This window comes from Mesoplodon densirostris, chromosome 19 (genome assembly GCF_025265405.1).
Source record: "Mesoplodon densirostris isolate mMesDen1 chromosome 19, mMesDen1 primary haplotype, whole genome shotgun sequence".
NCBI classification, from domain to species: Eukaryota; Metazoa; Chordata; class Mammalia; order Artiodactyla; family Ziphiidae; genus Mesoplodon; species Mesoplodon densirostris.
In genome coordinates, this window is record NC_082679.1 from 61080131 (window position 1) to 61108034 (window position 27904).

Below are 27904 nucleotides of genomic sequence, written 5' to 3' on the forward strand. Positions count from 1 at the left end.
GAGGAGAGTGTGATATTTCACAGGGTGATCAGAGAAAGCCTCTTGGAAGTGAGGTTCGGGCTGAAACCTGAATAATGAGATAGATGCACTTATGCCCCCAAAATAGCACTTGGTACATCCGTGCAGAGGTCTGTGTGGCTCCTTCCCTCTTAAGAGGCTATGAACTCCGTGAAGACAAGACTCTTGTTTCCCTTGTCTTAGTAGCCCCGAAATCTTGGCATCCTCAGCACCTATAGCACCAAATCTGCAGGTAGCGAGTAGCCACAGATGAGTGCTCAACTGACTTGATTTAATTTAACTTAAAGCTGCGTTTCCAGTTGTACCAGTTAATCATCTGTTGGCCATGCCACTGATTTTTTTTTAAATCAAATAAGAAAAAGGCTGTTGTGCCTTGTTTCTCTGGGTTCAAGGCATTCTGAAAACACCCTTGGAAATCCATTTAGGAAATGCAATATAAATGCCAAATAATATGTTAGGATTGGTGCCATTTTTACAAATCAATGACAGCTAGGTTAACTCATGTTTTATGCTGTGCTTCCTAGTCTTTGCTCAACGAAATCTGACTTCTACTTCCTGGGTAGTTAAGTCTGGGAAGAAACAATGGTGAGGAGGAGAGGCTGTGAGGGCTTCTCTTTCCATGGCCTCAGAGAACACACCAGCCATCTGCATATCAGTAACGCCCCCTTTCACAGTCCTCACAGGGCTGTCCTTGCTTGGATGATGTATGTCTCTGCTGCTTTAGCATCATCATGGCCAAGCCTGCCTTGTCTGAAATATCCAGTGTCAATCTGCATCTGGCACGTAGTAGGTACTCAGGAAAGACTTGTGAAATGAAGAAATGCATGGAGACACAACAACAACAGGGAATGGAAGGGATATTTCTGGTCCGGAAAAGCCTTGGCTTCAAGTTCAGGGGCAACTGTTACAACCTACATAGTCCCTGCAACTCACAGAGCTTAGAGTCTAGTGGGACAGGGGAACTTCAGTCAAACGAGGGCACAGATAAATGTGGAATTATGAACCGTAATAAAAGCTAGGAAGGAAAGACATAGAGTATCTAACTGGGAGCCTTGACACGGGGGATCTGGGAAGCTTGAGACCCTGGAGAAGTGATTTTGGAAACTTGATCCAAAAGACTGAAGTAGATGAAGGAGGAAAAAGGATGTGTAGCTGGAGGGAACATGAGGCACAGAGAACCTTGCATGGGGCAGCAGGAGCTGATGGGAAGAGGCCAATGGTGTGAGACAAGCTGACGACGCAGGCCATGGCTGGATCCTCTTCTTTTTCTTTTTTTTCCTTTTCTTTTTTTATTGAAGTATAGTTGATTTACAATGTTTCAGGTGTACAGCAAAATGACTCAGTTGCATGTGTGTATGTGTGTGTATTCTTTTTCAGATTATTCTCCCTTGCAGGTTATTACAAGATATTGAGTAGAGTTCCCTGTGCTATACAGTAGGCCCTTTTTGTTCATCTATTTTATATATAGTAGTGTGTATCTGTTAATCCCAAATCCCTAATTTATCCCTCCCTCTCTTTCCCCTTTGGTGACCATAAATTTGTTTTCCATGTCTGTGAGTCTGTTTCTGTTTTGTAAATAAGTACATTTGTATCATTTTTTTAAAGTCCACATATAAGTGATATCATATGACATTTGTCTTTCTCTTTCTGACTTACTTCACTTAGTATGATAATCTCTAGGTCCATCCATGTTGTTGCAAGTGGCATTATTTCATTCTTTTTTATGGCTGAGTAATATTTCATTGTATATATGTACCATATCTTCTTTATCCATTGCTCTGTCAGCGGACACTTAGGTTGCTTCCATGTCTTGGCTATTGTAAATAGCGCTGCTGTGAACATTGGGGTGCACGTATCTTTTCAAACTAGAGCTTTTGTCTTTTTCAGATATATGCCCAGGAGTTGGATTCCTGGATCATATAGTAACTCTATTTTTAGTTTTTTTAAGGAACCTCCAGACTGTTCTGCAGAGTGACTGCACCAATATACATTCGCACCAACAGTGTAGGAGGGTTCCCTTCTCTTCACACATGGCTGGATTCTTTTAAGCTTTGTTAGAAGTCTTCATCTATATCCTCAGAGCATAGGAAAGCTTCCGAAGGTTTTGTATGGGGAGATGACGTGAGTAGAGTTGATTCTGGAATCATCGACCGGGCTGCTGTCTGGAAAGTGGGTTGCAGGAGCCAGGAGTAGCATGAGAAGTTTGACTGGAGCAGGTGTCCAGGTGGGAAGTAATGATCACTTAACCTAGTGGTGAGGGTGCAGGGTTGGGAGAGGTCGTCAGGTTGAGAAGATAAACCCAGCAGGACTTGATGGTGGTTTACTTTAGATCAGTGGTTCTAAACCAGGGACAGCTTGGGGCTATCCCACAATGTCTGGAGACTTTTGGTGGTTGCAGCAGGTGGGGAGTGAAGCACAAAGGTTGGGGCAAGGGTGTGCCATTGGCATCTAATAGGTGGACACCGGCAATGCTGCTAAATATCCTGCAGCGCACAGGACAGCGCCCTCCCCAACCTGGCTCCATTGCCAATAGCGTTGAGGTTGAGAAACCCTGCTTTAGATGTAGGACACAGTGTCAAAGATGACCCTCAGGTCTTGTCTAGCTAACAGGGCAAAAGGTCATGCCATTCTCTGAGAACTAGAGACCCTGGAAACCCAGTTCTTTCATAGGGGGAATGTGGGGTGAGTGAAGACCATGAATGAGTTTTTGAGACGTTTTGGAGGCCTCAAAAGTGTGGAGCCATCCAAGTGTGGAGGTGGCTTATTTTCTGTCTACATGTTCACCAGTCCTAGGAAAGCAGCCTTCTCTACCCTGTTGGTGCCATTTCCAGCCACCCCTGCTCTGGATTCCCACCTCCCCAAGTCCTACCATTCAAAATCCCATTCACTCCTTCCTTCTGCCTTGAAGAGAAGCCTCCGGCCCTCTCATTCTAAGGGTTTTACTACCATCCCTGTAACAAAATAGAGAAGGGTAACAAACGCTTCAATAGCATTTTCATGTGAGGATTTTATTTGCTTCCTTGTGTGTCATTTTCTTCTTAGGAAAACTAAGGAAGAAGTGTGATTTTTCCTCCTGTCTGCATAATTTCCTTTCCCATCTGGCTAAGTGCTTGTCAGCAGCCAGCAGATCAAGAACCACTCTGAAAGCTTGGAGGAGCAGAAAGAGGCCGAGTGACCCAGTGAAAGCCAAGCTTAACCTCTGTTCACAGGTCATTAACTGCTCTCTCTAAGCTCTAGGGACGTTGCCTTGGCGGGAAGGACACAGACACGCTGTGATGGGTCCTCGGGTCTCACCTGTGAGAGCCTGTGGGTGCACCTGAAAGTCAGTCCCCAGGACCAGCCCCCCTCTCCAGCTTGTCCATCCCTGCTTCACCCCATCTCTCTTCCTTCCTCTGTGCTGAGCATCTATTTGAAAATAGGAAAAAAAAAAAAAAAAAGGAATTTCAGACAAAAGTACTAAGTCAGCATGTTGAGTGGATTAAGTTGTGTGCAAGCTGAACAGCCACACGGTGGGGAGCACAGGAGAAGGATGTGAACCCCCAGGCAGCCCTCCCGCCGTGGCAGCTTCCATATGTTCTGCTAGCGTGCGCCCCCATGTGTCCCACTCTGCGGTCCCCAGTCTGGCTGGGGATAATAGCCCAGTGTGGAGCACCACCCCTTCCACGGCACGGTGACCACATCTTTACCTCCCACATCACACTTATCCACACTCAAAAACAAAAACCTCTGCACAGCATGAGAAATCCAGTTAATAAAACCGCTACCACACTGAATTTGCAGTAAGAAAAAGGCAAAGCAAAACCCGTCAACTAGAGAAAGAGGCATTCTCCATAATCCTTTAGAGGAAAAGTCGAAGGAGGACTATAAAAGCTTGTTCCTGTAATCAAAGCATTTGTAACTGTTGGTGGCACCAAGGGGAAAGAGAGGGGCCCCAAGAGGGGAAACCATAAGGTTGGTTTTAACTCTGTGAGTCTGTCTTCCCTCCTGGATTGCTGATATGATCAGTGTTGTTTGTACCAAAAGGGGATTTATCTGACCAAGCAGAAAATGCACATTAGCACCAGCTGCTCCAGGTTGGAGGCACTCTTACCTTCTAGAGAACAGATCACAGCTGCTTGTTCTGACTCTGCCGGATTCACAACTTGAGAGCACAGAACACGCTTCCGGGAAACGCATTCTGCCGAGTGGCCGAGCACACTGGGGCTCCAATATTGTTAAAGCCCCAAGTGTTTGACCGAGACACAAGAACACCTGTCACATCTCTTGGTCAGCTGTCTAGCAGGAGCTTCAAGCCAGGAAGAACTAGAAACGTCAAATCCCCTAAAGAAGCCTCTTTCATCCAGGGGGGTGGGGATGGAAGTTGTCAGTGCTCTTGGCAAAGCCTTCAAGCATCTGCTTTGATGACTTATTCCTCATGTGAGGAGTGATGTAGTTTCACAGTACTGTGCGATAGGGAGCCATCGGTGACATTTGGTGATTTGACACTGCCGACAGCAGTGTCTTAATGACAGATGATTGACGATAGGAGGTCAATTGCCAAGCAGTTAATCAGACAGCACATTCTGCCCTTAATGGAGGAGTTGGCCCGTGTATGCACACTGGCTGTGGGAGAAGTTCCTGGGGATTCCAGCTATGGATCCGTCAGGAAGGAGGAAAATGTCAATCCTTCTGTGTTTTACTTGTGAAAACGAGGCAGAAAGTTCCACGGAGGTAGGGCCGTATCCATCTTGTTCACCGTTGTATCCTTTGTGGCTGACACATAGTGGACATTCACTAAACATCCCATAAATAAGTGAAATAGTGAATGAGCTGGAAGCCACCATGCTTAGCCTATTTCATTTCCAGGATTCTCCATTTCTGCTGATGGTAAACCCAACTCCCAAGTTAGAAATCTCTGAGTTGCCTTAAATTTCTCCCTCTCCCTGTCCTACCAGGTCCTGTGTATTCAACCTTCTACTCCAGGAAAACATGTCTGATATGGCCCTTTGTCCCTCCCACTCGCTGGTAAATGCTCCCACCTCCATTCTATGCCTCATGCCCGCCCGTTACTCCTTTCAACATGAATTCCATCATGTTCCATCAACCTTGCTTTAAACCGATCAAACAACTGGTTTTCGACCATGCGATATGCTACCGTATCGTTGCAGCCTGCCTTCTTACCACATTCCAGCCTCCTTCTCATTGCACTGCACACACCTGGGGCTTCGCTGTGTGCTGCTTCTCACCTTTCCACATACCTGCCTTGCATCTTCATGTTTCCGAGTCTTTGCTCATATATTCATTCGGCCTGGACTTCCCATCCTTCTTTTCTCTACCTGGCAAAATACCCTCAATCTTTTAGACATGTCATCTGGGGAGCCTTTTCTGATCCCCCTACCCCCTTGGTGAAATCATATCAGCTGCCTTTCTGTTCTTGCATTTATCATCACTTTGCTGTGTCATCAATTTGTATACCCATCTCACCTCCTGGCCTGCGGGGGCATCAAGTCAGGCAACTGTAACATCTTCATCAGTGATGAATATGGTTCCTGGCACATAATTACTTAAAGTTAGTCAACAAAAATGGATGGATAGGTGGATGAATGGGTGGATGAATGGATAGATAGATGGGTGAGTTTATAGATGGGTGGGTTAAATGTATAACAGAATGAATGGAAGAAGTTTTTGCGTAGATAATAAATTGATTAATTCCAGGAGAATACTAGAACAATAATTTGATAACTCCACCACCCTCATCTATGGGACAAATGATATGACACCATTCAAGGAGAGCTGAGTGTCCTCTTGGTCTATTTGTCATTTGGACTGGGAGTTCTGGGGTTCTGGGTACACAGTGATCTAGAAGGGACCCATGGGACCTGGCTGGGCACATTTCCTTGGTCCTGGGGACTCTGTACCATGGAGGAGGGCACAGTTGCCTATGTCTAAAGGCATTATCTCACCAGGAAATGTTGAAGTCACGTGTTCAAGGAAATGTCAGTGTGTTAGCCGATCCAGTGACTACTGGAACTCTCCGTTACTGCGAAGACTGCGCTAATTGCTTGGTGCTCACTTGATAAATCCTTCCTCAAGACATCATCCTGGCACAGCCCTCAGTCCCCTAGTCAGGCATTAACTAATAGGGGAAATGCAAAATGTTGATACTGCAGAGTATAGAGACAGAAGAGATTCACACTGAAAGTGCAAATTACTTTCTTTGCAGTGGTGGAAAGTCACATTACTCTAAGATGCTGCCTAATTATCTGTAATTATGCCCAAAATAGTCAAGCTAGTTTTGCTAGCCAGTTGAGGAATCGCATCTTAAATGAATTTGTCACTAGAGAAAGAATGTGGGAACGCGGCAAAAGAGATTACTATATTTAGGGGAAAGATGGGGGCAGATCACATCCCAGTTTCTTCTCTAAAAGCCTGTGATTGTGTGTAAGCATTTTTGCTGAGGGAGCATTTATCACAGCTACTCCATTTAGTATTTTACAATATTCAGAGGAAACTCTAACGTGAGCTCCAGGCTGTCCTGATAGTCAAATAGTTAAATTATATGTGAGTGAGATCTGTTATCTAAATTCATAAAGTAAACTGGGTTTTTTTTGTTTTTTTGTTTTTTGTTTTGGTATGCGGGCCTCTCACTGTTGTGGCCTCTCCCTTTGCGGAGCACAGGCTCCGGACGTGCAGGCTCAGCGGCCATGGCTCACAGGCCCAGCCGCTCCGCGGCATGTGGGATCTTTCCAGACCGGGGCATGAACCCGTGTCCCCTGCATTGGCAGGCAGACTCTCAACCACTGCGCCACCAGGGAAGCCCAGTAAACTGTTTTTATATTTAAGATTTTTTTCCTAAATATTAAGATTTTTTTGAAGTAAAGGAATGCAGTTCCATTGTAGAAAACACAGGAAATATAAAAGTTATAAAAATAACATTTATAATCCCATCAACCAGAGAAAACTACTGCTATTAGTAACTGGGTGAGTTTCTTGTTAGTTCTTTACTATGCATAGTTTAATAACATTGGAATTTTAATATATGCATCATTGTCTAGTCACATTATCTCACTTAACTTTTATGAGCATTCTCACCTAATCAGTAGGCATTAAAGCATAGATGTTTAATGTCAAAATAGTAACTGCGGTTTTGATGTACCATCATTTACTTAACCACCAGTTTATTTTAGACATTTTTTGCTATTATAAATAATTCTGCAATGGACACCTTGTACAGGTATCTTTGCCTGTGTCTCTGCCTGTTTTCTTAATAAATGCCTAGGGGTGGAATGACTGGGTCAAAGGGTGTGATCATTTTAGGAGGTTATAGATTCAGATCTCAGGGCAATAGTGCTACTCCTGTTTGAGTCTTGCTTCCCAAATTTTCTAAACCTGGGTGTAGAAACAGTAGCTGAAAGTCTGGCTGGGAGAAGAAAGGAAGCTGTGAACACTGGAAAAAAACAAAAAAGGAGAGGCAAAAAGCTGAACTCAGCCCGAAAATCATGGGATCCCTGGAGACCGGAAGAGTTAGTGTCAGGGGACAGCAAGCCAAACAAAAATAAGACTGAAGAAGAGATAAGGAAAAACAATTTAATGTAGGTATTGGAGGGGGCATTAAATGGTGATGGAGGCAGGGATAAGAAGGCGAAGGGAAAATGGAGAAGAAAATGTCGGACTAGCGCTGATGGAAGGGTACACCACTTCCTAAGAACGTCCATGTCCCAGGAAGGCAGGGCCCTGCAGACCCTGGGCCACTGGGTGCAAGGACCAGTCAACATGTACTGGGTGCAGCCCCTCATGGCCATCTTACAATCAGAGAGTGCTCCTCTGGCACTTTGCCAGCCCGAACAGCCAGGCGGCTTGAAGGAGGGGAGGTCATTCACTGTAGCACAGCGACTAGTTCACCCACGGTGTGCAAGGACACCATGCTGTGTGCAGTGGGAACTCAAGCCCAGAAGCAGAACCATGTGTATCTTAGAAGCTTGTCATTCAAAGTGCAGTCCATGGACCAGCCGGATGGAAAACACCTGGAGGTTTGGTAGAAATTCATCATCTCAGACCCTGCCTCGCCCAGACCTACTGAATCACAATCTGCATTTTGACAGGATCCTCCAGGTGATTCATGCCCATGTCAAAATTTGAGAAGCCCTTAGAAGACACCTTTTCATACGGATTTCAAACTTTGCTGGTGCTTAGATTTAAAAGTGCTGGTCTCGGGCTTCCCTGGTGGCGCAGTGGTAGGGAGCCTGCCTGCCGATGCAGGGGACACGGGTTCGTGCCCCGGTCCAGGAAGATCCCACATGCCGCGGAGCAGCTGGGCCCGTGAGCCATGGCCGCTGAGCCTGCGTGTCCGGAGCCTGTGCTCCGCAAAGGGAGAGGCCACAACAGTGAGAGGCCCGCGTACCGCAAAAAAAAAAAAAAAAAAAAAAAAGTGCTGGTCTCTCTGATTCCACATTCATTGGAAAAGCCAAAGATTTATGTGAGCACTCATAGTTAGCTGAATTACACGTGCTTTTAGAAGAGTGATTTCCAGGTGTAGGACGCTTAGCATAGGTGGAGAAAACCCATCGATAAGCCCAAAGCTGCTTGAAACCTTTGTGACATTTCGAGAACAGCGATCTGCTTTGGGGATACTTTCCAAAGTCCATCAGAACAGGTGTTCCTATCACAGGTTTTAAGCAGAATATAGCAGGTTGGCTAACATTGCATGTCCTCTCAGCTCCCAACCCCAGAAAGTAAAATATTTGCCATTCCAAGCACTTTACATAAAATACCCATGCAAGGATATTCTGCTCTGTTTATATCATCTTTTTATGTATCTTCAATGAAAAATAATTTTGGAACCATGGGCTTACCAGAGGCAGGTAAAGCTAAGGCCTGGAAAAGCAAGATTAGTACCTGGAATGTTTTAACTGTTTTCTCTACCATGCTAAGTAATTCAACCTGTGGACAACATTAATTTTAAATGTAATTACAAGGAGAGTTAATGGAAAAATTATGTAGGCACAGTACAAAATTTCAATTTTTCATTTTCTTTCTGCCTGCAGCACTGTTCAAAGTTAACCATTATGAGGGGTTTGGAGACAATTTGGGTCTGGCATCAAGTCAGATAAATTATAATTTTTAATTATTGTTATTATGGTAAAGACTTCATAGGCCTTAAAGTAAGCCAGCCCTCAAAAATCCTTGCTCATGGTTTTAACTGGTAAGGAAGATTCCTCAGAGTTAGCGTAAGGTGGAAAAGAGGAAACAAATACTAGGGAAGAGGTGCCTGGAGATAAAGAAGCCCACCACAGTCATCAGAACCGTGAGCAGACATATACTGGGCATCTACTCTGTGCCAAGCAGGATGCAAAGTGCTTTACATGCATCCTGTCTTCCAAATAGAGATAACAAAGTTGAAGCTTGGAGGGGTCAAATAAATTGTCCAGAATGACACAGCCATTGTGAGGGGCATCCCTGCTCCTACAGGCACACCAGAATTACAACTCTTTACAGCGCAGCTGTCAACGAGAGAGAGGTCTCAGAAATAAGCCCAACTTACGTGGCCAATCTGCCTATGCCAAAGGAGGCAAGGATATACAACGGGGAAAAGACAGCCTTTTCGGTGGTGGTGCTGGGAAAACTGGACAGCTACAAGCAACAGAATCAAACTGGACTACTTTCTTACACCATATACAAAAATAAACTCAAAATGGATTAGAGGCTTAACTGTATGACTTGAAACCATAAAACTCCTAGAAGAAAATATAAGCAGTATGCTCTTGGACCTCAGTCTTAATATCTTTTTGGAAATGTCTCCTCAGGTAAGGGAAACAAAAGCAAAAATAAACAAATGGGACTATATCAAATTAAAATGCTTTCGCACAGCAAAGGAAACTGTTAATAAAACAAAGCATAAACCTGATAAAGGATCAATATCCAAAGTGTAAAAAGAACTCATCCAACTCAAAATCAAAAAGAAAACCAAACAGCCCAATATAAAAATGGGCAGAGGACCCCAATCAAGAATATTCCAAAGAAGACATACAAATGACCACCAGACACAGAAAGATGTTCAACATTGCTGTCATCTGGAAAATATAAATCAAAACCACAGTGCAGTGTCACCTCGCATTTGTTAGAATGGGTATTATCAAAAAGACAACAAATAAGCATTAGCAAGCATGTGGAGAAAAGGGAACCCTTGTGCACTGTTGGTGGGAATGTAAATTGGTGCAACCGCTATGGAACTAGTATGGAGCCTCCCCCAAAAATTAAAAATAGAAACACTATACAATCCAGCAATTTCATTTCTGGGTATTTTTCTAAAGAAAATAAAAACAGTAATTCAGAAAGGTTCATGTACCCCTATGTTCATTGCAGCATTATTTACAATAGCCAATATATGGAAACAACCTGAGTGTCCATTGAAAGATGAATGGACAAAGAAGGTGTGGCATATAGATAGACTGATAGATAGATACACACATACATACATACAGACAGACAATGGAATATTATTCAGTCATTTAAAAGAATAAAATCTTGCCATTTGTGATAACGCGGATGGACCTGGAGGATATTTTGCTACGTGAAATAAGTCAGACCAGCACAAATACCGTATGATATTTGGTTGGCCAAAAAAGTTCTTTCGGGTTTTTCCGTAACATGAAAAACCCGAATGAACTTTTTTGGCCAAACCAATATCCCTTAGATGTGCAATCTAAAAAACAAAACAAATGGAAAAACTTAACAAAACAGAAACAGATTCACAGATACAGAGAACAAACGGGTGGTTGCCAGAGGGGAGAGAGACGGGAGGATGGGTGAGGTAGGGAGATTTAGGGAGAGTATTAGGTATAAACTTCCAGTTACAAAATAAATGTCACAGGGGTGAAATGTGCAACATGGGGAATATAGTCAATAATATTGTAATAACTTTGTAGGATGACAGATGGTAACTCGACTTATCTTGATCATTTTATAATGTATAGAAATATCAAATCACTATGTTGTGCACCTGGAACTAACATACTGTTGTACGTCAATTACAGTTCCATTAAAAAAAGTCATATAGCTGTAATTGCTTCAGTCAGGATTTGAATCTGGAGCTTAAGTCCTTCATCACCACACTCTCCTCCCTCTCTCATTTTGAGCATTTCTGACAAATCAAGGGACATGGAGAACAACAGGATATATTTCCACAACATCAAGAAAACCACTTAGAACTGACCTTGGCACTGACTTCAATAATTTATCCAGCAGCGGGGCAAGCTTGTCATGGGGCACCCCACAGTTCACTCCACATTTGGGCAGTTGGCAGATGGGCAAGTTGCCAGCTGATGCCAGGGAGCTTTCTAGCAAAAGAAATGTCCAGGCGTCTGCCTGCTGAGGCACTCACAAGCTGCAGGGGTCATTTCTTCTGATGCAACAAGAGTCCTTCTGGGTGAACATAATCAATCACCTCTTATTGAAGGGATGAGAGTTTGGGACCATCACATTTGCTTTCTGCTAGCCCTTAGGGTATCAGAGTGAATCTGCATTGTCTAGTAGGATGTTGGAAGGTCATAGGTCATGGGTCACAAAATTGGATCTGGATATACTAACGACCAGGAGCAGTTAGCAGAGAGTCGATGCTTTCAAAGAGACCCCTCCACTGGGCACACACATCTGTAGGGGACAGGGACACATGTAATACCTGTGAAAGATATTTCCATTAAAACAGAGCTTAAAGGTAAAAAATGGAGGGATGGAGTACCCAGATTTGTCTGAAATATGCAACAGCCTCTTTCCTGACAGGTTATGCCTCTGGCGGCAGCAGTGTGTATATAATGGGTGCCTAACGCGTGAATAATGTATGTGTAATGTATGTGTCACCGCCTTAGAATAAGAAACGTGGGCACAGGTCTCGGGCACTTTAAATAATTTACGTTTTAAATCTGCATCTTGTTGGAGAGTAATCCGAGCCTGCATGTAACATTTATGAATGCAAGTGAAACTTCTATTTTTTTCAAAGCCAAATTGCCTTTTATTGAACGTTTGTATTTGAGTAAATTTAGTTGGCATCATTTCAACTTTGTTGAAATACCTAGTGCTTAAAGTGAGTGATGTGGGCCCTTGATACGATTTAATGAGAGCAACAGAGAAATTGCTCTGGGGAGGGGTAACCTTTAAATAACTACCCATGTGGTAAGTGAGAAAACAAGATCCATGGTCATGTTCAGTGTGTTGGTGTCCGGAGTCGAGTGTCTGCAGTAATGTCAGGTCCTCTGTATCTACGGCAACAGCCCAGAGGGGTCAGTGTCCAATACCGTGAAGAACCATATGCTTGCCTCCCACGTGGGGTCAGCATCTCATAAATAAATCATGCTGGAGGCTGCAGAGAGGCAGGAGCCCTCTCCTGGAGCTACAGAGAACACCTACTCATTTGTTTTAAACACCGTTGTTTTGATCAGAAAGAAACATTGCATGGAACTAGGAAGACAGAGTGAAGAGAGAGAGATGCAAAGATTTCATTCTAAAAAGTTAGTGAAGTGATTCTGTAGCTAATGATATCTAGTTACAGTGTTGTTGAGTTATTACTATGGGCTAGTCACTGTGCTAGTCTCCTTACATATGTTATTTTATTTCATCTCTGTTTAGAAAAGCAAAAACCCTGAGGTAGGCACCCTAACTGTATCCATTTTCCAAATGAGAAGCACAGAGTGGTTAATCAACTTTCCTCCTGTCACAAAGAACAAGGAGTCAGCTCATACCATTTTCTTGAAACTTCATGCTTTTGTGCTTCCCCAAATTCTCTGATTTGGAATCTTTTTATTAAATAAAATTTAAAGATTAAAGCAGATCAAACAACTGACCAGTATACCTGTTGATTACTCAAATGATGGGGGCCACATTGTCTATTCCCTTCCATCATGACAGTGGAAATACTGGACCTTAGGGTTTGGAAGCGTTTTGAGCTCATGAAACCCTGATCCATTCACGTTCCTATGACACCCCAGCTCCTCTCAATGGAGCCTGCTACCTCCCTAATCATGTATATGGAAAACAGATACTCAGTGGCTTCTCTGTGCTAGTCCCTGGGAGAGGAGCTGAGTGAAGTCAAGAACAAGATACACAAAGTTCTTCCCAACATGGAGCTTAGGCTCTGTGTTCTATTCCTAGCTCTGAGCTGAAATCTTCTCTATTACTTTTTTTTTTTTTTTTTTTGCGGTACGCGGGCCTCTCACTGCTGTGGCCTCTCCCATTGTGGAGCACAGGCTCCGGACGCACAGGCTCAGCGGCCATGGCTCATGGGCCCAGCCACTCCGCGGCATGTGGGATCTTCCCAGACCGGGGCACGAACCCGTGTCCCCTGCATCAGCAGGCGGACTCTCAACCACTGCGCCACCAGCGAAGCCCCTATTACTTTTATCTATGGTTCCTAGCTCCTTACCCCGTAGCCACAGTGCTAAAAGTTGCATTGCTGCCCCATGACAGCACTTCAACTATGTAGAAGCATAGTCATACCCCTTGCGTCTCCATCAAGCACAATCCACCTACTCTCAGTTCTCTCATGGTCTCCACCCTGACACCTTCTACTCAGCAAATATGCAGCAGTTTCTCTTTAATATGGCTCTCAGAAGTGAAAGCAGAATCACACAGCCCAGTTGTATCATAATGTACGCTGGTTGGGGTGACTGTAGGTTTTGGCAAGGATTCATTTGGTTGTAGGGAATAGAAACCCAACCCATCAACTCAGAGAGTAAAAATACCAAGTGGTTTCCCAGCTCTCCAGGGAAAGATAGACCACCAGGCCTGAGGCACGGGAGGATTTGGGATGGCTCCAGGGACCTCAGCAACAGGGGTCCCCAGACCTTCCTTCCTCCTATGAGCTCTGCCATTCATGTAAGTAGGCCGCTTTCTCTGTGAGACATCTTTTTGCATTGCTGCAAATGTATTCAGTCTCTTAGAATCTCAATTCCAGATTCACACAAGCTGACTATGTTTGGTTCAACCTTGATTATGAGTTGGTTCCCCTTTGGGGTGTGTCCGCCTCTGGCCCAGGAAGCTGTGCCCCTAGGCAAGCTACGCAAGGTCACTCCCTCCAGGGGCTGAGGGATGAGCAGATTAACCCAGAAGGGGAAGGGCAAATTGGAACGACCGTGAAGTATAATCATCCGTAAACTCATGGTATGGCTCTTAAGAGTCTGTTTCGTTTAAGTTTCCTCTCCAATTTTCTGTTATTACCAAACCAATCGATCATTTTTGATTGACTGTTCTTTTCTTCCCTTGAAAAAATCCATTCTAGTTTGTCCATCACTCCTTCAAAAGAAATTTGGAGGCAGAGAGGGAGTGCTGTCAAAGTATGTTTTCCTCCCTCTCTGTGGGGGATCAATATTTAAGTCAATAGCAACACAGTATGAAAAGAAAAACTACTAGCACCTAACATTTATTGAGTTTTTACTAGACTGTTGTCTCTGTTGTAAGCACTTTACATGTTTATTTCTTTTCTGCAGCGATCTTAGGCAAAATTGTTCAACCTCCGTGAGCCTCCATTTTCTCATTTGCAAAATGGTGATAATCCCTGATATACAAGGTGATGATGAAATTCAAGAGATAATGTAGCTAAGTTTCTTATTAGTGCGTAGTATGTGCTGAATAAATGGTGCCTGGTGATTGCTGTGATGGTGTCATCAACTCTAACCATGCTTAACAGCTCAGTAACAGAGCTGTTTTTTAATTCTTTAAAAGAGACCATTGCTCTGCTTCTGACTAACCCGTTTGAAGGCAGAACACCAAGCTGAGCTGGGGATTCAGATCTCCAAAGGGTGGGAGACGAATAATAAAAATGGGTAAAGTGACGTGTCGGAATCCAGGAGAGCTGCAGGACTGTAGAGCCAGGACCCCAGAGAGCACACATCTGTCCACAGAATACTGTCAGGACGCTGGAGAGCTCACAGTGGCTTCCGTGTGCTTTCCGTATTCTTGATCTCAAAGGAAAGCAAAGCTCTGCATTAAGAACCCCAGCCTTGTAAATGGTCTAGTCTTTTGTTTTATGGGGAGGCTCTGTTGACAGTGGAACTCTAGGTGCTGAAAGGGTAGTTCAGAACTAGAGTTCTAATCTGAAGAGGGCATTGGAATTCTTTTTTTTCCCACAATATATGTTTTTTTAATTGAAGTGTAGTTGATATATATATATATAATATTATATAAAATACAGGTGTACAATATAGTGATTCACACTTTTTAAAGGTTATACTCCATTTATACTTATTATAAAATATTTGCTATATTCCCTGTGTTGTACAATATATCCTTGTAGCTTATTTTATACCTTACAGTTTGTACCTCTTAATCCCCTACCCCTATATTGCCCCTCCCCCTTCTTTCTACCCACCGGTAACCACTAATGTGTTATCTATATCTGTGAGTCTGCTTCTTTTTTATGTTCTGTAGTTTATTGTATTTTTTTTTAGATTCCACGTGTAAGTGGTATCATACAGTGTTTGTCTTTCTCTGTATTTCATCACTTAGCATAAGGGCACTGTGTTTTTGATTGGATTAGACCAGACATCAATATCCTTGCCAAGAGTAAGAACTTTTCATCTTTCCATCTCTGGGGAGTTTAGTTCTAGTAAGCCAGAATAGCAAAAACAGCAAAAAAAAAGGAAAAAAAAGAAAAGAAAAAACAGACAACATTAACTTCCTTTCTTATGTAACCCAGAGTGGACAGGAAGCAAGTATCGTAATCTGGTTCAGCGAAAACAGTGGGTTACATTTGGGTTCTATAAAATATCAGATGTTTGATCTCTGTTTGCCTAGTTCAATCTTCAATCTTAGTAGCCATATATGAAGTTGCACAAGTAAAAAGAAGCTCATGAAAATAAACTTTCTGGCAAATGTAAGACTTTGGATAAAACGTATCTTGGCTAAATGGATTGTCTTTTCTCTTAATGAACCTTCGTGCAATGTAGGCTAGGTGAAGAGTTTCTCTGAAGTTGATGTGCTAACACCCATGTGGAGTGTTTCTGCCTGTCTATTTTGGGTAGAAGAGACTTAGAACGAAAGTATCCTTGAAGGGAGGAGAATGTTAAGAAATAAACCATGTTTGTGCTGTGATAGAACTAATATCAAACACTGCCAGTGTGTCTAAAACATAGCTAGAAGTGCTGTTCTACGGATAGAATAAACAACCCTGAGTGTATATTTGGTTCAACTGTGAGACAGCCAAAAGGAACGAGGACCTGAATTGTGCCCTGAGCTTGAACCTTGGAGAAGTCCCCTTTCCTCTCTCTCTGGGAGTGTCTCCTCATCTGTTACAGGAGGAGACCTGGATTAGCTGGTTTGTGAGGTCCCTTTCACGGTCAGAAGTGCAGAGTATGTGACTGATGAGTGAATGAACAGATTGCTTCTTGTCACCACATTCCAGAAATAGTTGATGGATTTGCAGAGAAAGGCAAGAAGTGGCATATACTGGTTGCTTCCTTTTCCTAGGTCATCCAGCACATCATAATCATGTGGGGAAGCATTATTGAATTCCAATTATGTGGAGTGTTACTAATTTTAAGGTAATGGTTATTCTTTGGGGGAATGTAAGCAGTCATGGAACCAGGGTGGATTCCTGCGATGGACAGTGCATTTATTCACCTCAAATTCAACATGATGAAAATGTTTTTGAAGCTATATTTTTCTATCCTGGAAAAAGACTGAATTTAAAGTGGTGTTCAAAGAGAAAAAAGCAACTATGAGCAAATGAATTAATTAGATTTTAAATGTCCACTTTTTACTGTAGAATTCATCCATTGGTTAAGCTGAGGTCTTGCTTGGGGGTGGGGAGGAGGGACAGTTATCTCATCTCTCCTGATAATCCTTGTGCTTGAATCAGACAGATTGCTGAAAGTTGTACATGTCATTCTGTGAATCCTCTTGACTACAGCGCGGGTCTCCTCTAGAAAAGACCACTTTTAGGAAGGCACATATATACAAAACAGCAAGACTTCTTGAGAAACAGATCAAAAAGACTATAACTACCCAAACCAAAGCTGCCTGTCCTATTTTCTGCCTTCCCTCTGCCTCCTTCCAGGGTTGACCTACCCTCTATCTGAGTAACATGGCACCACAGCCATCCAGGAGAAGAAGCATGATGTGTTCTTTTCTTTATTCAGTGAAGCAACTGTGAATGTGGACGCTGGAATCTGAGAAACCCAGGTCTGAGAAAAGTAATCTCAACCCTTAGTTTCCGCATCTGTAAAATGGAGATGTAGCTCCTTCCTCACAGAGCAGTTATGAGGCCAAATGAGGTCAAGTATGTGAAATGATTAGCACAATGCCTGGTACTTTGTAAATGTTCAACATATGGCAGGTACTACTAGTGTTATTATTACCATTGTTATTAATCAAGTGCCTTCTGTGTACCAGGCACCATGCAAATTGCCAGGGATGCAAACTTGGACCTAGTCTGGGATTTCAAGGAGTTCAAAATCTAGTGGAGAAGAATGTTGGGTAAACAAGTAATTATGGAACCAGGTGGTAAGTGTTATGAAAGTAAAGCATTGGCATAAACCCAAATTAGGATCATAAGAGGGTGAGGGAGGACTTCTTGGAAAAGGCAACATTTGGGCTGAGTTTTAACATGAATATCAAAGAGGTGAAAATATTATGTGACCTGTTTGGGGAACTCTGGGTCCATTCATGAGGCAGAGTAAAGAGACTAGGGGTATGAGAAGGGAGCGCAGCCTTTCCCCCGCCTGGCTCCTCAGCTCTCATGTCCACCAAAGCCCAGTTCCCTCAGAGCCCCGTTGTAAATGCTGTGAATTATTCTTTCCAGTGAGAAGTGATCTCAGGTAGAGATGGAATGCCGCATAGCGCCACCATGGCAAAGGGAATCTCTTGTTTTGTCTGTTACTTCTCAGTGTCTTTGAGTCTCTGCCTGCATCACTCTCGTGCCCTGAACCTGTCAAGTGTCTGGGTATTTTTGCATGTTTGCAGTTCATCAACACCTTTCAGGTCCAGTGATCCTTCTCGGACCCTTCGCCTTTAGAGAAACAGGTCACACCTGGCCCAAGGCTTCCTCCTTGGTCTCTGGCTAAAATTGACCTCCTCAAAGAACCCTGACCCCAGACTCCTGCTGGACACCATGCACTGGAGTTCTCCAAGCCCTCTTCTTCTCTGTTGCTGGCACACGCTGCTTTTTCAGCGCGGACAGTCCTCATCTCAGATCCCTCCCTGGGATTCTCATCCCTCTGCCATTTTTCTTTTTTCCTTGCTTATAGAGCTTTTCTGGAGAACTGATTACCAGGCCCCTTCTCTCCTTGAGAGTGCTTCTTTGTCACAAATGATTCCACTGTTTCAGGACCTTTGGTGACATTTAGTTCATCTCCTGTTGTCTGCTTGGATGAATACTTGGGAACTCCCTGAGAGGAAGGACGAGACAGTAAGACATCTGAGAAATGCAATCTTTATGTGGTGGGTGAAGGTGATGGATTTTCACCTCCTTTCTTATACTTTTTCCAGTGGCATGGGGACCTCTGGGCATTTACCCTCCTCTTCTCTGCTGTCAGCTGATTTATTCTTTTCTAGTTATTATTTTTCTGTGTACCTTGTCTGATTTTTCTTCTTTCAGTGTCCAGTTCTCATTCTGTAGCTTTTGCACCGTATTCTCAAAGTTGTGTGTCTATTGGCCTGACAGTTCCACAGTGCCATTCCCATATCTGGAGGAAATGCCAAACGCCTAATTGATGATTGGCACCTCTGCTCACAGTGGAGGGAAAGGTAGGCATTTCTCCCAACACCCATCCTTCGTTGAGAAGGGAGAGACTGTTCTTCCTCTTTCTACAGCTTGTATTTCAATGCATAGAGAATGTCTTCCATATAGGACAGGAGTGGCCTGCTGGGATGGGGACCTCTGCCCCTCTTTGAACCCCTTGCTCATTCTTCTTATAGGAGGATGAGTTGCTAAATGAGTGTGAGTCTGGAACCTCCTTTGGGTCATGTCTACTGTTAGATAAGATCCCTGCATCTCAAAGTCAGTATCCCAGCTCCATTCTTCATTCTTCCCCTTTCATTTTTTCCATCCAAATATAGTGGGCCCTTTGTGCCTGGGATCTGAGCAGGCCCCTAGGCAGGCTGGAGATTTGCCCTCATAGTCCTGTCTTGTAAAGCAGGATAGAGGATCCGGTGGAGTCCCAATCTTCAGTTCATTTTACAATAGTACTCTGCCCTCAGAGTTATCAGTCCCCTGCTCAGATATTAATTATCAAGTTCATCATTTCTCATCTTGCTGGCTCCTTGCATGTCACTTCCAGAGGCAGAATCCCAGAGGAGGAACCTCAGACCCACAAATGTCCCCGTTCCCTTGTCTCTCATTTCATGATACCCTCTGCCCAAGTCTCTCACCTTTCCTCTCTCCACTTCCCCATGTTCACTCCATCCCTGGGGCACTCACCACCTGCCATTCCCTACATGTGAAATTATAGGCTCTTTGCTGTTGTTCCACCTTCACCTGGAATGCCAGGTTGTGAACAGCTTCCCCATTTACCATCTGACCAACCCCTACTTGTCCTCCAAAACTCAGATTCCACTTCACTGAATCTGATCAGATTCCAGGTGACCTCTGACTTCCAGTCTGGCTGAGACGCCCCTCCTCTGTGCTTTTTTAAGCCCACTCCACCTCCATCACAGCTGTCATTACCATGTTCTCTGAACCCTCCCCCACTTCCCCAGTAGCTTGTGAGTGTTTTGAAGGAAATGCCATATCGGTGGAACTCTCTATTCCAAGAAACATTATGGGCAACCAGAAAAGGCATGAGGCACTAAATCAGAGGTTAACAAATGCCCCTTTAATTAAGGGCATGTGTATTAACTAGGAAACATCTGAACTTATGAGGTGCAGATGGGGAAACCAAGCCACAGGAAGAGTCGCTGGCAGAAGGCTTAGCCAGTAAATGGCAGAGCTGGTACATTGAAGATTTATAAAACAGAAACATGTACTTGTTTAAATTTTTAAAAGAAAATGTGCACCAGTTCTGATCCTGTAAATTCTGTTGCCTCTAGCTGCAACCAAAGTAACAATTTGTCCTGTAGTAACAATTTGCCCCGTTCTACACAGAGGGTTGCCCCTGGCCCTGGAGAATCCTGTCTCCTTCCCCCCAAACCCAGCTCACAGGCAGGCAGCAGGCTCATCAACTCATCAAATCCCCTTCTCACAAGCTCACTTCAAAGACATTTCATTGGTCTGCACACAGGTGCTTGTGGAATGAAATGAAACTTGCCCCAAAACAAAGGGGAAAAAAGCCGATCCGATGCAAAATCTATCTGCATTTCAGAAGCTGTCAAGATGAAAAATGAAGCCACGACTTTGGCCTTTAAAAATATTAATTTCTTGTAGAGATGAACTGGAGAGTGGTAGAGAGAAAATTCCCTTATCTCCTAGGAGGAGCAAACAGGACCAAATTCTGATCCTTCTTCCTGGGTCTTTCCAAACCCAGTGAGTACTTGTTTGCACTTCATTTGTGAAGTGTCCAAGCATAATGAATGTCCACATGTGTCCTGGAGTTATCAGTGAATCTCCTGTCCTGTTCTGAGCTTAGTTGATATGATTCAGTGTGCTTTGGCTCTGTTGTTTGGGGTTGGGGGATGAACACAATGGAAGCAAATCTGGCCAACTTCTGACTGGGGCAGGGTTTAGGCTCAAGTAAGGGCACCAGCAATGAATGAATGAATGAATGATTGAATGAATGCCTTGTTGCTAATAGACAGGAAGGACCAAGAAGACACAGGAGAAAGAAACGCATCCTGCTAACTTCTGACGGTCAGACTTCAGGAGATGGTGTCTGTTTCAGTAAGCTGCCTTTTCAAGCAGTTATGAAGGGTCCTCCGTCTCCCTCCCCTCCCTCCTACCCAGTCCGCCCCCCAGAAGCCCCTCATGACCTGCTCTCAAAGGCGTTCACTGCACTGCACCGTCAGAGCCTGTCCTCTTTCTGCCCCGCGCCTCTCTTGCCTGGACCATTGCAGAGTCTCATAACTGCCTCTCCGTGCTCCCGACTCCACCATCCTCCTACTGCCTCCAGAACATTCTCCTTCTCTAAAGCATCCTGGCCTGCTTAAAAATACTGATAGCTCTGTCTTGCCTAGTGCATCAACTCCAAGTCTTCAGCGTCTGCTCTCAGACCCCTCTGCCAGCCTCCTCTCCTCTCCCTCTTGCTGCTCACTTCAGCCTCCCGCCATATATGTGTAACATTATTCCACAAACATACACGGCTTTTTCATGTTCTGTGTCTTGTGCACACACTGTGCCTTCAGTCTGTGTGCCCTTCCCTCCCTGGTCCACCTGAGGAACTCCTATGCGTCTTTTCAGGCCCAGCTTACATGCCCCGCCCCAGCCGCCTTGCATGTGGTCTGTCAGTTACTGACCAAGTGTCCCTGTAGCCAGTCTGCTCAGGGCCATCTCTGAGAAATTGGTGTCCTCCCTCTCCAGGGACTCACCTTAGGCAAGTTGCAGGGAATTGTGGGCTATGAACTGGACGCTCTTTTTTCTCTAGAAATGATATTCAAGAGATACTTGGATGAATGAAATAATAACACATGCAGCAAATATACTTCTGTTCTACTTTTTCCAAAAGTCTCATTCCCAATTTTCATCAGATTCAAAGGAGAAAAATCCTCCCAATTCCTAATCGTCTCCTTCCCGAGATAACAGGGCTCCGTCCTCTGTTCATATAGACTCGAGGTGTGCTCACAGATGTCTGGACATCTGGCCTCCGGCCTGTCTGCCTCTCTGCGGAAGCCAGTGGGTTTTTTTTTTGTTGTTGTTTTTGTTTTTGTTTTGTGGTACGCAGGCCTCTCACTGCTGTGGCCTCTCCTGCTGCGGAGCACAGGCTCTGGACACACAGGCCCAGCAGCCACGGCCCACGGGCCCAGCCGCTCCGTGGCACATGGGATCCTCCCAGACCGGGGCATGAACCCGCGTACCCTGCATCGGCAGGCGGACTCCCAACCACTGCGCCACCAGGGAAGCCCAAGCCAGTGGTTTTTAACTTATCAGCTATTCCCTTTCTCAGACTCAGGCCTGTGGTTCTGTGTGGCCTGTGTTTTCTTATAAAATGTACCAGTGCGTGGGGAGAAGTTCCATCTTGTGGCCAGAAAGCAAAGCAGAGGAGACCGGGACATAGGAGGGCCTGACTCATACCACGCCAAACGGAGTCTCCATGCCCTCCGTGGCCACACAGCTACCTGGAGAGCTGGCAGAAGGGCCGCATGGAGTCCTTCCTGTCTGCCCACCCATCCTCTAAAGCCCACCTCCTCCTGTTACTCTCAGGGCTTATCTGGGGTGACGTTTATCTCAGGGCCTTGACTCTCTGTCTCCCCTTGAGATGATGTCCCGATTTTCTGCTTAAGCAAATACTTCCTGAGCTCAGACAGCATGCCAGCCCCAAGCCAGGCAGTGGGGACAAAGCCGAGGAAAGCTGGATTCCTGCCCTCACGGCGCTCATGCTCTAGTGAGGGGAGAGCCTTGCCCTCCCTAAGAAGCTGCTGTGAGAAGAAATGAGGGCGACATTCCAAGACAACTGGAAATGATGGCTGGAGGACTCAGCCTAGGAGACAAAACCCATCCTCGAATTCCAGAAAGTTCCCTGTCGTCCTTTCCTTACAACCATCTGGTCTCAACTCAGAGGCTGGCAACCCACACTGAATGTTTGAAAGCAGAGAAGCTACATCTTTCGCCAGCATGAATGAACAACACCTACCAAAGGAAGCCAAAATATACCCTGTGAACACACACATATTTCTACAAACGTAACAGTCCTTTTCACTTTGTGTAATTACCAAAATGTTTGGAACTAATTCCCAACGGAAATCATCACCCAATTTGCTCCGTATGGATTCTTTTTTTTTCTTTTTAAGATTTTTTTGGATGTGGACCTCTTTTAAAGTCTTTATTGAATCTGTTACAGTATTGCTTCTTTTTTATGTTTTGGATTTTTGGCCACTGAGGCATGTGGGATCTTACCTCCCTGACCAGGAATTGAACCCACACCCCCTACATTGGAAGGCGAAGTCTTAACCACCGGACAGCCAGGGAAGTCCCTGGATTCTTTAATATCATATTGCTGCCAAGAAATCTAAATGTCCTACCTGCAAGGGAATTAAAAGACAGAAAATTATCACTCCCCGGCAGTTCATACCGATTCAGACTTGGAGGGACAAAAACAAAATTGACGATTGCTGCTGGAGGAGGCTTGAACAGTCTTTATTTCATTTTCCTTAGCTTGGCATCAGTCCAAGGTTTTATTCCCTTTTTAAAAAATTTTGGCCCTTAAAGCAATAAATATCGACCACCTAAATGATCTGTACATTGAATTAGACTAATAACCTAAATTTAAGCAAATTTGAAAGAATAGTCTTGACAGGGAGACACCAGGCCCTGAGTTAGGTCTTCGAGGTAACAGTGATCATATGCCTCTGCCTACCAGATAATCAAGAAATATTCGCCTGACTCTTCCTAATGTGAGGCTGGCATCTGCTCTGAGAATCCAGCACAGGGAGTTTACTATGAAGGAGAAGCAGGGGTAAAATTTATTCTCTCTTTCTCTTTCTTCTCAATTTTAACTCAGCCTTAAATTAACCACCCTCTTGTCCTCTAGCCCTGCTTTTTCTTTTCGTCCTGATTCCATGGTTGGTCTTAACTCCATCGACTTAGGTGCCCAAGGTAGAAAGTGTCCCCTTGCTCATCGCATCAAATACACACACTGACTATGGAGCTGAGAAGTCATTCTGCCTGTGTGCAGATCCTGGCTCTGTTACTTACTTCTGGAATAACTTGGAGAAGTCATATAAAGTTTCTGAGCCTCAGTTTTCTCATCTGTAAAATGGGTGTGTGTGGTACTCGTGATATCCTTGTCCCAGGGTGCAGTGAGGGTCAAATAGGATAATGTTTAGATAGTTCACACAGCTTCACCTATCTTCAGTGATCAATAAATGTTATCTCTTTTCATAACTGTCATTACCCTAATTGATACCTAGGTCTTTTTTATTCCATTTCCTAAAATTTTCTTTCATTTCCCTCCTACTCTTCCTTCTGAACCATCTCATCTCACCTGGATGGATACAATATTGGTGTCTGATTCATCCCTTAAGTCCCCAGTGCTGAGCACGGGGCCTGGCACCTCATAGGACCTCAATAAGTCCCTGTTCCGTTGGATTGAATATTCTAGCCTTAGCTCACCAATTCCGGTGTGTTATTCCTGGGTTTTTCCGGGAACATGGGCAGAAGAAAAGCTGTCGGACATGTGTAACCGCCAAGCACGGCATTCCTGGCTTGGGAGAATTTATAACAGACCCAAAGTATACTTTGGAAATTCAAATCATACATCACTTCTCCTATAAACTTTAGTGGTCATTTCTGTTTAGTTTGTTTTAAAGATCTGATGCATTTAAAGTTTAAATGTGGGAAAGTTATGCCTTCTCCCTTTGTTTTATTTCCCAGCGCTATGACCAATGAGGCAAAGAATCCAAACTCATTAAGTTTCACACATAAAGAATTGAAATGTATACAGTACTTACAGACACTGCAGGCTGAATGATGAAGCTCTCTTTTTAGGCCTTGAACATGTTGACTCAATATTTTTCATCCACAGAATGCAGTATGAGCATTGTCTCGCAGCACGTAACATTAATATTATTTTTATGATTGCACAACGCAGTGACACGTTGTTGAGCTGCTGAGAAATTTGAAGAATAAAAAAGATGTGGACACTGAAAGAACCTTGAATCATTGAGTTTGGAGAGGTAGGGGAGAAGGTTGAAGTGTGTCTAGGAGATGGTTACACAGATTCTATCAGATGAACTGGAGCCAATATATGTATTTCTTAGACGGCCTGGACCCTAGGATCTAGTGCCGGTGGGTGTGGCTCAGCTCAGCACGGTCGGAATGTAGTGGGCTGGGGCTTGTGCTAGCGCAGCAAGAGAACCAGGCCAGGCATCTACCAGCTTGGAGGTAACCAGTGAACTTGTAGAAGGCTATACAACCACCAGGGGAAGGAGATTGGCTACTGTGATGGTCATACTCTTGCTTCCCCACTCCTGCCCCTGTGGGAAGCATCACTGATCAATCATGGCACTCTTGCCTTTTGAGTCCAGATGCAACCTCAGGGTCCTGCTCCTGGCGCAGAGTTGTCATTTTAAAAATCTGATTTTCCATGTAAATAGAAATCTACCTAACATTCCTAAAACTATAAAAAAATTAAGTATAAAACAAAGGCAGAAAGAAATCCAAGATTTGTAAATGAGGCCGCATGTTTTTAATGCAGTAACTCTTTTCTTATCACCATAGCAGATTGTTTAAAGGTAAAAAGAAAAGATTTCTTTAATCAACTCGCTCATTTAGTTGATAAACATTTATTGAGCACCTACTAGATGCCAGTTATATACATGCTAATTGAGTAGCTGCCCACTTGTCTGGGCAGTTCTCAGCGCTGAACCTTGGGATGGGGAAGCCCAAACCATCTTGCCCCAGATTTGAGGGAATTGCGTGTCCTGGATTTAGGGAAGAAACTGGGATCCCCAGAGACCTTCTGCCCAGTCTCCAGGTACAAGAGTCTCTCCAAGTATACCTTTCCCAGGAAGCGCCCTTGGGCCCCATACCCCTCGATTTTCCAGTTTTGAAATCGGAATGCTACCGATACAGACCGTGCAGTTTTGTCATGCAGATTCTGATGAGGGGTGCCCGGCTCAATGAAGATGCTCCAGAAATGGCAGCAGATGTTGTCACTATGGTGACATTGCTATTGTTGTCATCATCCTTGCTCTGGGTGCACACCCTTGACACGTCAGACATGGATACCCAGCTCTCTGAGCTTAGAAGCCACGTTAATACACTTGAGTTTGCATCCAAAGTCTACAGTCTGATTATTGACACATTTGACTGCCCAGCTTCAAGCAGAGAGGACACACCAGGCCCTCACTGCAGTGTTCTCTTGGAAGCCTGTGCCTCAAAAACCCTGGTGAGAAGTAGTAGCTGGGACTCCAGACCAGGTACAGATCCCAGAGTCTAGATGAGGTTGACTGTTTAGGCTACTCTGAGGTCAGATCGAGGCTCAAACCTTGACCTCACTCACTACTTACCAAGCTCAGAATTGGGAGTTCCTTCAGCTCTTAGAGCCTCAGTGTTCTCATCTGCAGGTTGGAAATTGCACTTAGTGATTCCTAGTGAGTCTTGACATATAAGTTCCCTCTCTTCCCAAACCACGACCAAGTCATACCAGGCAGATCAGAATCTGATGTAACATCTCCCCAGGAAACAGTGTACAAGAAACCATAATTTCACATACAATTTCTGAGGTTAGGAGATGTCCCAAATTCATCCCTGGGGTGTCCATGAACTCCAGTTTTAAAACTCCAATCCATGAAGAGTAATTTTTTTTTTTTTTTGGCAGTACACAGCCCTCTCACTGTTGTGGCCTCTCCTGTTGCGGAGCACAGGCTCCAGACGCACAGGCTCAGCAGCCATGGCTCACGGGCCCAGCCGCTCCACGGCATGTGGGATCCTCCCGGACCGGGGCACGAACGCGTGTCCCCTGCATCAGTAGGCGGACTCTCAACCACTGCACCACCGGGGAAGCCCCAAGAGTAATTTTTAAAGAGATCAATTTGTATGCCTACATCAAAAAAGAAGAAGACAAATAATATGACCTAGAAATTCCACTCCTAAGTATATACACAAGAGAAATGAAAACATAGGTCCACATGAAAATGTATACATGAGTTCTCATAGCTACATTATCCATAATAGCCAAAAAAGTAGAAGCGACCCAATGTCCATCTGTTGATGAATGGATAAGTAAAATGGGGTAGATCCATACAATGGAGCATTATGTGGCCATAAAAAGGACTGAAATACTGTGAGACAATAAATGTCTGTTGCTTTAAGCCACCCAGTTTGTGGTGCTGTGTTACAGCAGCCCCAGGAAACTAATATAAGGGACTGCTAATAGGTATGGGTATGTTCCATCCAAACATTAGACCTCGTGGTGCTTTCACAGGCACAGAATACCACGTGGATAATGGATGCTTTGGGGTAGGAAAGAGTTAAACAGCTCTGATCCTCCTGTGCTTACTGACCAGATCCTCCTCATGACTTATGGATGACCGCATTAAAGGAAGCAAAGCTGGGAAAAGACGAAGTTTCCCAGCACAGCCTTTAAAGGACCCCCATGTCACACCTCAAGGCCAATTAACATTTAGTCGAATTCTTGGTTCACACCCCAACCAGTTGTCGGGCCGGCTCTCTGGAGACGTCTGCGTGTTTGCTGAGATATAAACGTGCAGGGCTGCACACTGACATTTAGAGAGCCGCCTCGAGGCCTGTGTCCTTTACTTAATATGCTTTTTCTATTGTAATGGGAGGGCCGCACAGACGCCCCTGTTAGAATTGCTAATGGCCGTCACTTCTCGGTTCAAGGAAATGGTTGTCTGCTTTCAAGCAAATCCCGGGTCTTGGGACTCATGGCTTTGCACTGGAGCCTAGGACATGAGGAGGAGAGAAGAGCAAGAGGCCACATCCAGAACCACACGCCTTGTGATCCATTCCCCCCACCACCAAATCACATAGAAATGTCCAAATCACCTTGACCTTACATTTCAGTTCAGGTAATAAAACTTACTCTTGGACGTCCCTGGTGGCACAGTGGTTGAGAGTCCACCTGCTGATGCAGGGGACGCAGGTTTGTGCCCTGGTCCGGGAAGATCCCACATGCCGCGGAGCGGCTGGTCCCGTGGGCCATGGCCGCTGAGCCTGTGCGTCCGGAGCCTGTGCTGCGCAACGGGAGAGGCCACAGCAGTGAGAGGCCCGCATACCGCAAAAAAAAAGAAAAAAGAAAAAAGTACTCTTTTTCTGACCACTAAATAATGTTTATTGCAAAAAAAATTAGAAAATTAGAAAAGAATACAA

The 27904-nt window shown here is 44.5% G+C and overlaps 1 protein-coding gene across 1 annotated transcript in view; it reads left to right on the plus strand.

Moving 5' to 3' along the window:
- CDH13 (cadherin 13) overlaps positions 1 to 27904 on the plus strand; it is a 1057374-nt gene that overhangs the window by 855940 nt on the left and 173530 nt on the right. The gene's annotated exons all lie outside the window — the stretch shown is intronic.